This window comes from Echinops telfairi, unplaced genomic scaffold, assembly GCF_000313985.2.
Source record: "Echinops telfairi isolate 266 unplaced genomic scaffold, ASM31398v2 ScPeMD7_27;HRSCAF=92, whole genome shotgun sequence".
Classification (NCBI taxonomy): Eukaryota; Metazoa; Chordata; class Mammalia; order Afrosoricida; family Tenrecidae; genus Echinops; species Echinops telfairi.
Window position 1 is genome coordinate 3,277,574 of NW_022103924.1, and position 9,670 is coordinate 3,287,243.

Below are 9,670 nucleotides of genomic sequence, written 5' to 3' on the forward strand. Positions count from 1 at the left end.
CCACCCTCCCACCCTCGTGAACCCTTGATAAATTATAAATTATTATTTTCATATCTTAAACCAACCACTTTCTCTCTTCACCCACATTTTGTTCTTCCCCTTGGGCAGGGTGGTTATATGTCGATCATTGTAATTGGTTCCCGCTATACTCTCTCTTCTCCCACATTTCCCCTACCCTCTCATTATCGCTACTTCCATTTCTGTTCCTGAGGGGTTTATCTGTCCTGGATTCCATGTGTCCAGAACACATGCTCCGGTCTAGCTGTTAGAGCTAGGGTCATGATATTGGGGGTGAGGAAGCCTCACGGATCCAGAGGAATATTGTGTGTTTTGTTGGTGCTATACTACACCCTTATTTGGGTATTTGCTTTTCCTGCTTTTCTTTTGTCAGATTAGTGTTTGTTGATTTCTATAACCCTTTCAATTAATCAACTTCTGGTCTTGATACTTTCTCTTATTATTCTGTTCTCTGTTGCTTTCATTTCTATTCTAATACTTATCATTTCTTTTTCTTTGTGACCATGGGTGTCTTTTGCTGTTTTTTTCCCAAAATGTCAAGTTGTAGAGTTAATGATTTTCTTCCTCTCTTTTCTTTTTGGTGTTTACATCATTGCTATACAATGACCTCTAAATGCTGCTTTTGCTGTGTCCCAAAAATTTTGATGTGCCATGTTTTCATTTTTGTTTGATTTTAGGAATTTAAAAATATTGTATTTGATTTCTTCTGTTACCTAGTGGTTTTTAAGCAGGGCATTCTTTAACATTTGTATTTGATTTCCATGCTTTTTTGTTATTGATTTCTACTTTTATAGATCAGATGAAGATCCTTTGTATTATTTTTATGTTTTGAATTTTATTGTTGGAGAATTGCTTTGTATCCTAAAATGTGATCTATTTTTGGTGTATGATCATGTGATTTCGGAGAGAATATATTTGATGCTGTTGGGTGGATATTTCTCTGAGTTTGAGCTGGTTGATCACTATAATTTATAGAAAGCTTCAACACCTCAACAGAAAAAAAAAGAATAATGATGAATCTACAAAATATCTCATAATGGGATGAACCTAGAGGATATTATACTTAGTGAAATTAGGCAATCACAAAAGGACAAATGAGATCACTATTGTAAAATATGAAGTGAAGTTTTTTTAACAGAAAAAGAAACATTTTTTTATGATGATCAGGGATGGGAAGGGAAAGGATGGTCAATCTCTTGCTAGAGGGTAGGTGTATGTTAACTTTGGTGAAGGGGAACACAATATGCAATCAATGGTAGGTCAACAAAAAATTATCGAGGCAAAAAAGTGACCTGGAAAAGAATAAAGCTAAATGCAACCGAGGAAATACTATTAAATATTCAGTGCTGAAATAACAGCAATAGCAACATCAACAATGATATGCCTTGTTCCATGTTCTCTTCTGAATCCTGTCTGCCCCTTGGGCAATTCCCTGTCAATGTACTGCTGCAACTGTTGTTGGATTATATTAATCAAAATTTTACTTTTGTGCAATATCAATGGTACTGTTCTATAGTTTCAGCATTTTGTTGGGTTACCTTTCTTTGGAACAGACACAGATATGGATCTCTTCCAGTCAGTTGGCCAGGTAGCTGTCGTCCACATTTCCCGGAAGAGATGAGTGAGTGCTTCCAGTACTTCTTCAGCTTGCTGAAACATTTCAGTGGGTATTCCATCCATACGGGGAGCCTTGTTTTGGCTAATGCATTCAGTGCAGTTTGAACTTCTTCCTTCAGCTCATATGCTACCTCCTAAAATGATGGACTGTTCTGTTTGTTATAACTTTTTACTGTTAGGGCAGTACTCTTGTAAATATTTCTGGAAGGCTTATGGTGTATATGTGCAATATAATAGGAGTGGAATTGAAGGGTTGTAGTCTGTGATTTGCTCAAATGTATTTAGTGATATCAAATAAGTTTCTGTAGCACTGTATTTTCTCATTGGCAGTGAATGAGAGGTCAGTTTCACTAGTACTTGAATTTTTAAATATTTGCCAATCTAATGATATAAAATGACTTTAATTTGCAGTTTTGTGTTTGATAGTGAGTTTCAATATCACTTAATTTTAAGGGGCCATATGTTCTGTAAACTGCATTCTGTAAAGTGCCCTTTTATGTCTTACTCCAGTTTTTCTTTTCAGTTGTTTTTTTTCCCCTTGTGATTTGAAGGTGTTTCAGCACTAATTCTTTTACAATAAACATAAGGTCTTGATTCTGATGTAGTAAAATGTGTCGTGTTGTTATGGCTTTGCTTTTGAAGGCTTCTTTAAATTTTTTTCCCCTACTCTAGGGTCAAAAGGATACTGTCTTACCCTGTTGCCTTTTTAAAAAGTTAGTATTTCATTGTATTTAAGGTAAAAGTTCACACAGTAAATTGCTAAAATATATCAAATTCGTTTTGACTCTTATCAACATACATACAACCTATGTACATACAACAGAGCAGGACACAGCACAGTCTGTCCCCTCCTAACAATGGTTGATTTGAGCCACTGGTGCAGTCACAGGGTTAATATACTTAACCGTTTCTACGCACATTATTAAATGAGATTGCTTGCCTTTTTCCCAGTGTGTCATTATTCTCAGTCATCCCAGTCTGGTTGCATCAGAATTTCAGTACTATGGTTTCCTGTCCTGCCTACAAATTCATCTTATCTTTAGAGTAATTATTGGTCATTTGGCCTCACATATGATTTTTCTTAGAAAATCTCAAAGGGAAAAAAAGAAAAAGAAAATCTCATTCCTCACAGTTGCTATTCCTTGTCTTATGAACCAAGCTCTTATATGGCGAAAAGGTGACCTGAAGGGATAATTTCCATTTCGCGTTTAAAGCACAAGTCATGATGATAGTATCAGGAAGTCCTGTCATGTCAACCGGTCCACTAAGTCTGGGCTTTTTATTTATTTGGGTGGGGGCGGGGGTGCTTTTGAATAACTTCATTTCTGTCCTGTATTTTTCTGATATTCTGTAAGGGTTCATCTAGTATGGCCTTTGTCAAAATGATTAAGAAGGCATAGCCCCTACTTTGCTGCCCTTTCTTCAGGATGGTCTCGTCTGGGTTTGATCCCTGCTTTCTCAATGAAATATGTTAGGGTGCTTCTAAAGCTTCACCAAAAAAATCCTCTTCAGGGTTATTATTAGTGCTGCAGTAAGCCTATATGTCAGAGAATTAATATCCTTATGAAACAGAATTTTTCTTGCTTGGACCATATTATAAATTTCCATATTCATCTAGCTCTTTAATGTACTTGTTTTGAAATTTTCTTAACAGTTTTCTTCTCTGTTATTTGAACATAGAGTGCTGAATGGCCTTGCAATCTGTTTTACTCTTTAAAGGGCAATATCGTTTTCGGGATTTTTTTCTTCAGTGAAGTAATTACATGGGACTTACATATTGGTCTACTTTCTAGATTATCTTTGTGAGCAGGGGGAATAATAACTTAGGATTGTGCTATTAAGAAAATTAACCAATTTCCACTGTTGTATCTAATTTGGAAAAATATTAATCACTTACAGGTGATTTCACTAACTTGGAAATTTTAATAATGGTTCAGTAAACAATCCTAGCATAATAGCATAAATGTTTTACTATATTTTTATGTAAAATGTGATGGGAGCAGAAAAGAGTAAGTGACAGATTTCACATTGATGTACAGGTATTTTATATGGCAAAAGAGCCTGCCAAGAATTCAAAATGGAAGTATTTCTATGGACCAAAGGCTGAATCGATTGAATACTTCTGTAGCAAGCTGGGAAATGAAAGGTTTAACAAGGTATCCTATACTTAGAGCAGTAAAAAAAAATATTTTTTTGACCATAACTAACTATATAAATTGGATAGCACTAACAGAGGCTTTGTCTTCCTAATCATATTTTTAGGGGAAATGTTTTTAAAATAGATGCATTGCAATTTTGACTTAAATACAATCAAGAATGATTTGGAATTTCTCAGTGCCCTATTTAGAGAAGGTATCCTTGCTGCTGCTTGCCTACCCCTTCTGGATGTTTCAATACTGTGGTTCTCTGTAGGTTACCATAAGCTGAGCATCACCAAAGCAGCATGTATTACTCAAAGAAATTACATCCACATTGTAGTATGATGTTATGGTCAGGGTTGCCAAATTGAGATCAATTATTTGAAGTAACAGCTCATAGTGATGTCATGGTTTTTCATTGTTCTGCAGGTATTTTATGGACTGGAACTTCTGAGATCAAATTGTGAAAGGAAAATTGATAATTTTATACTGTAATGAAGTCATAAAGGAATTTTAAAGTAAACTTATCAATCAATAGCTAAAAGGGGGCAGTTCTTTTTGTTGAGGTCCATTTAAGAAGTGTTTGTTTGAACATCTATTATGTGAAGTGCTGTGAGCTAGTTAACAGCTGAAATATGGAGTGTTGTATAGACCAGTAAAACATTCTCTTCCTCAAAGAGGTTTGGCCTTGTGAGTGGAATGAGGGAAATGTGCTTTGTAACTGCAATACAGGACAGAATGGGACAAGCACTATGAGAGAAACAGAACAAGATATGGAGATTTCAGGAGAAAATTCATTCATTCATTCATGAGCTGCAACAGGAATCTTAGAGAGGTGGATTTTGAAATTAGGTGCAGTTTTGGCAGATAAAGATAAAGGGCATTTATAGAGGTCTAACCAAAGGCATGTACATATGTAAATATATTTATATATGAGGATGGGGAAATAGATCTATGTGCATATATTTATAGGTTTAGTGTTAAGGTAGCATAAGGACATTGGGCCTCCACTCAAGTACTCATCAATGCAAGAATACTTTCTTCTATTAAATTTGCATTCTGTGATGCTCACCTTCCTGACACAATCGCTGAAGACAAAGCGGGTGAATAAGCAAATGTGATGAAGAAAACTGATGGTGCCAGGCTATCAAAAGATATAGCATCTGGGATCTTAAAGGCTTGAAGGTAAAGAAGTGGCCATCTAGCTCAGAAACAACAAAGTCCACATGCTTCAAGAAGCACACCAGCCTGCGTGATCATGAGGTGCCAAAGGGATCAGTTATCAGGCATCAAAGAACAAAAAAATCATATCATTGTGAATGGGGCGGGGGAGTGCCGAGTGGAGGCTCAAAGCCCATTTGTAGGCCACTGGACATTCCCTTACAGAAAGATCTCAGGGAGGAGATGAGCCGTCAGGGTGCGATGTAGCAACGATGAAAAATACAACTTTCCTCTAGTTCCTAAATGCTTCCACCACCACCCCACCCACCCATCATGATCCCAGTTCTACCTTACAAATCTGGCTAGACCAGAGGATGTACCCTGGTACAGATAGGAACTGGAAACACAGGGAATCCAGGACAGATGATCCTTTCAGAACCAGTGGTGTGAGTGGCGATAATGGGAGGGTGGAATGGAAAGGGGAAACCGATTACAAGGATCTACATATAACCTCCTCCCTGGGGGACGGACTACAGAAAAGTGGGTGAAGGGAGACGTCAGACAAGACAAGATATGACAAAATAATAATTTATCAATTATAAAGGGTTCACGAGGGAGGGGGAAGTGGGGAGTGAGGGGGAAAATGAGGAGCTGATGCCAGGGGCTTAGGTGGAGAGCAAATGTTTTGAGAATGATGAGGTCAATGAATGTACAAATGGTCTTTACACAATTGATGTACATATGGATTGTGATAAGAGTTGTATGAGCTTCTAATAAAACAATATTTTTTAAAAAATAGTGTGGGGCTATTTAGTTTCTCAGAAGAAAGTTTCAAAAAGGAAGGCAGAGGAGAATCAGTTTGACAATTAGGTTGAGGCCATGTGTTGCAGACTGAGCTGAGAAAACCATCTCAGGCATCGAGAAGTTGTTTGTTGTTAGGCACCAGTTCTGAAGCATAGCAACCTATGTACAACAGAACAAAGTACTGCCCAGTCCTGTGCCATCCTTACTATTATTCTTATGTTTGAGCACATTTTTGCAGCCACTGTACCAATCCATTTCCTTGAGGGCCTTCCTCCTTTTCACTGCCCATCTACTTTACCAAACTTTATATCCTTTCTTCTCCAGAGAGTGGTCTCTCCTGACAACATGTCCTAAGTCCATGAGATGAAATCTTTCTATCCTTGGCTCTATGAAACATTCTGGCTGTACTTCTTCTAAGACAGACTTGTTTGATTCTTTTGGCAATCCATGGAGCTTTGAATATTCTTCAAACACATTGGTTTTTCTTCAGTCTTCCTTCTTTATTGTTCAACTTTCACATTCACATGATTCAATTGAAACACTTTGTCTTGGATCAGGAACACTTTAGTCCTCAAAGTAACCTCCCTGTTTTCAATATTCCAAAGAGCTCTTCTGCAGCTGATTTACCCACTGCAACTCTTCTTTTGATTGCTACTTCCATGAGCATTGATTGTGGAGCCTAGGAAGATGAAATCCTTGACAATTTCAATCTGATCTCCATTTATCATGATATTCCCTAATGGTCCAGTTGTGAGGATTTGGGTCTTCTTTACACTGAGTTGCAATCCATACTGAAGGCTACAATCCTTGATCATTATCAACAAGTGTTTCAAGTCCTCCTCACTTTCAGCAAGCAAGGTTGTGTCATCTACATATTACAGATTGTTAATAAATCTTCCTCCAGTCCTGATACCACATTCTTCTTCATATAATCCAGTTTCTCTGATTTGCTAAACATATAGATTGAGTAAGTATGGTGACAGGATGCAACCCTGATGCACACCTTTCCTGATTTTAAACTGTGCAGTATTCCCTTGTTCTGTTTGCACAACTCCCTGTACATGTTGACCCATGTACAGGTTCTACATGAGCACAGTGAAGTGTTCTGGAATTTCCTTTCTTCTCAAGGCTATCATTAGTGTGTTCTGGTCCACACAGTCAAATGCCTTTGCTTAGTCAGTGAAACACAAGTACGTATTTTTCTGGTGTTCTTCTCTTTCAGCTAAGATCCTTAAGACATCAGCAGTGATACCTTTGTACTATGTCCTCTTCTGAATCCAGCCTGAACTGCTGACTACAACTTTTGAGAAGTAGGGTATGGGATATTTCCTGTGTTTGTGCCCAAATGAGATTGCCCCTTTTCCATCTCCTCTTTCCACTCCTACCTAGTCCTATTTTCCCATCTGGTCTGGTTATCTAGTGCTTCTGTATAAAAAATAACACAAGTCGATGGCTTTAACAAATTTATTGTCTTGCTGGTTAGAAATCCAGAACTTTGAATTCAAGGCACCAGTTCTAGGGGAAGGCTTTCTTTCTCTGTTGATTCTGGGAGAAAGACTTTGTTTCATGTGTCCACCATTTTGTTATTGTTGTTGCTTTGACATTAATTGTCCTGTGAGTCTAGGTGGTTCTCAGTGCATAGATTGTGGGTCCAAAGGGCATATTCTTTTAGCTGTTACAGAGACTGATTCCTCACCCCTGTTATCTCTTGTGGTACAGGCCACACCCCAGAGACATTCCTTCCAAATTGGATCTAGGCTTTGACTTCTCTAAGTGTGTAGCATCCCACCCTAATTTTGCCTTATTAACATAAGAAAACCCAATCTTCTTTTTTACAAGCTAATTCTGCCTCATTGACCACAGGCAGAGATTAGAGTTTATAATACATAAGACAGCTACATCAGATCATTGAATCGAAGACAACTATGCAATACTGTGAATCATGTCCTAGCCATATTGACAAAAGAGAATTAAAAGGTAATTGAAATTTTCCACAGAACATTTTGAAGTTCCCTCATATTGTCATAGGGACTATACCTAAGACCATCATAGTCTTTTTACTCTCTCTGCCCCTTTCCTCACCTTTCTCCCCTCTATTTTTCTCTCCTCTCCTTCCTCCTTCTCCAGGTATCAGAACCAGAAGCAGATGTCATCACTTTTGGAAACACTCTGAGACCCTGCAGTTGGAATCCATCATTCCTTTATCAGCTCACACTGATTTTTTTATGCCTTGTGATAGCTCCCAGTGATTTCTTTCTTCTATTATAGTAGTGTTTTCTGTCTCCCTTCAGGGGCTCTTGTCCTAGGAGTCTTGAATACAGGTTACACTCTACATAGGTTTTTTGAATAAGTGAATGAATAAGGGATCCTTGTTTACAAGCAGTTTTTATTTACATTATATATTCAGCATAGAGGAAATTCCAACGAGAATTGGAAGAAATTGCATGCTGTTTTAGTTCAAGAATACTGACCACACTTTGGTGCTCCTAGCCCTGTGCCTAAGCAAGATCCACCGCCCTTCTTCCACACCCGACACCCAATGCCAAACCACAGCCTCACTGCTCCAATTTCCCTAACCCGCCTGCGAATGAGCTGCCTCTTAAGAGATGGAACAGATAAAATGAGAGAGGTTTATATAACTATATCACCTGAAAACAAGGAGAGTGGATTTTTCCTCTGATTTATTTAAACCTTCTCTGCTTATGAACTTTTACCTTTATGGCACAAATATTTTTGAATGGCTTTTCAAACATTAATAAAGTTCCTGTCATTCTTAAAACTCCAACATGAATCAAAATTGGACTTAAAAACTGTTTTATGCATGGCTGACTAGGTTCCTGCACTCTCCACTCTTGAAAGATATATATTAAAAGTCAGGTTTTTCACAGATATATTTATACATTGTTTTAAATGCCCTTCAAATCAGAATCTTTTGATTGATAGCTGCATCCATTTTGAAGGTATTAATTCATGTATTTAGAAAGTAAATGCCTCATGAAGTAAAATAATTATACGGACATAAGTGATGTCCAAGATCACTCTGCCAGTATTTACAACAAAATTTATTTTTATATGACTTTTAGTTTATTTTTGTCCAAGAGCCAGTCCCTAAAGATCCTTAATGGTTTTGTGTTTAGACTATTTGCCACAAGGTGGCAGCAAAAAAAAATAGCAATGACAAGTGTGTATCAACTTTGAAGTTTAGTTTAAGTGAGAGACTTAGGGGACTTTAAACTTAAAGTTTTAGATACATGTTTTGAAAATATAGAACCATAACTAGATCCCAGTATGTTGTTTCTAAGACTTAGATCACTCTTGTGGTCCTCTGTATCAATTCAGATTAGACAATTATGGTGGAGCAGAATGGACTTGAATCATGTACTTTTGGTTTACAAAACATGTTTATGATAAGAAGCAGAAAATATTAGTTGTAGAAAATATAAAAGTCCAAATAGTTAAAAGTAAAAATTTCACTTCAACTTTGGAAATAACCTGTGTTCACAATACGTTGAATTTCCCCCCAATTTTTGTCATATCTTGATTTTCAAAAGTGTTACATTGTCTTTTCTAAGTATCTTTTTATAATGTGATTCATTCATTTGTTGGATAAACCATACTGGACTCATGTAACCCAATGGTGTTGGGTATTTTGGCTGTGTCTAGGTTTTCCCGGAGGAGACCTCATTCACTGCCATCAAGTTGATGCCAGCTCATGGCGACTGTGTAGGACAGGGTAGAACTGAGTTTCCAAGACTAATCTTTTTCAAAACTCATTTTATTGGGGGTTTATACAACTCTCATCACAATCCATACATACATCAATTGTATAAAGCACATTTGTACATTTGTTACCCTCATCATTCTCAAAATATTTGCTCTCCACGTAAGCCCCTGCCATCAGCTCCTCATTTTTCATCCCTCCCCGCTCCCCC

The 9,670-nt window shown here is 37.4% G+C and overlaps 1 protein-coding gene across 2 annotated transcripts in view; it reads left to right on the plus strand.

Annotated features, from left to right (window-relative positions):
• FANCC (FA complementation group C) overlaps positions 1-9,670 on the plus strand; it is a 368,220-nt gene that overhangs the window by 229,174 nt on the left and 129,376 nt on the right. The gene's annotated exons all lie outside the window — the stretch shown is intronic.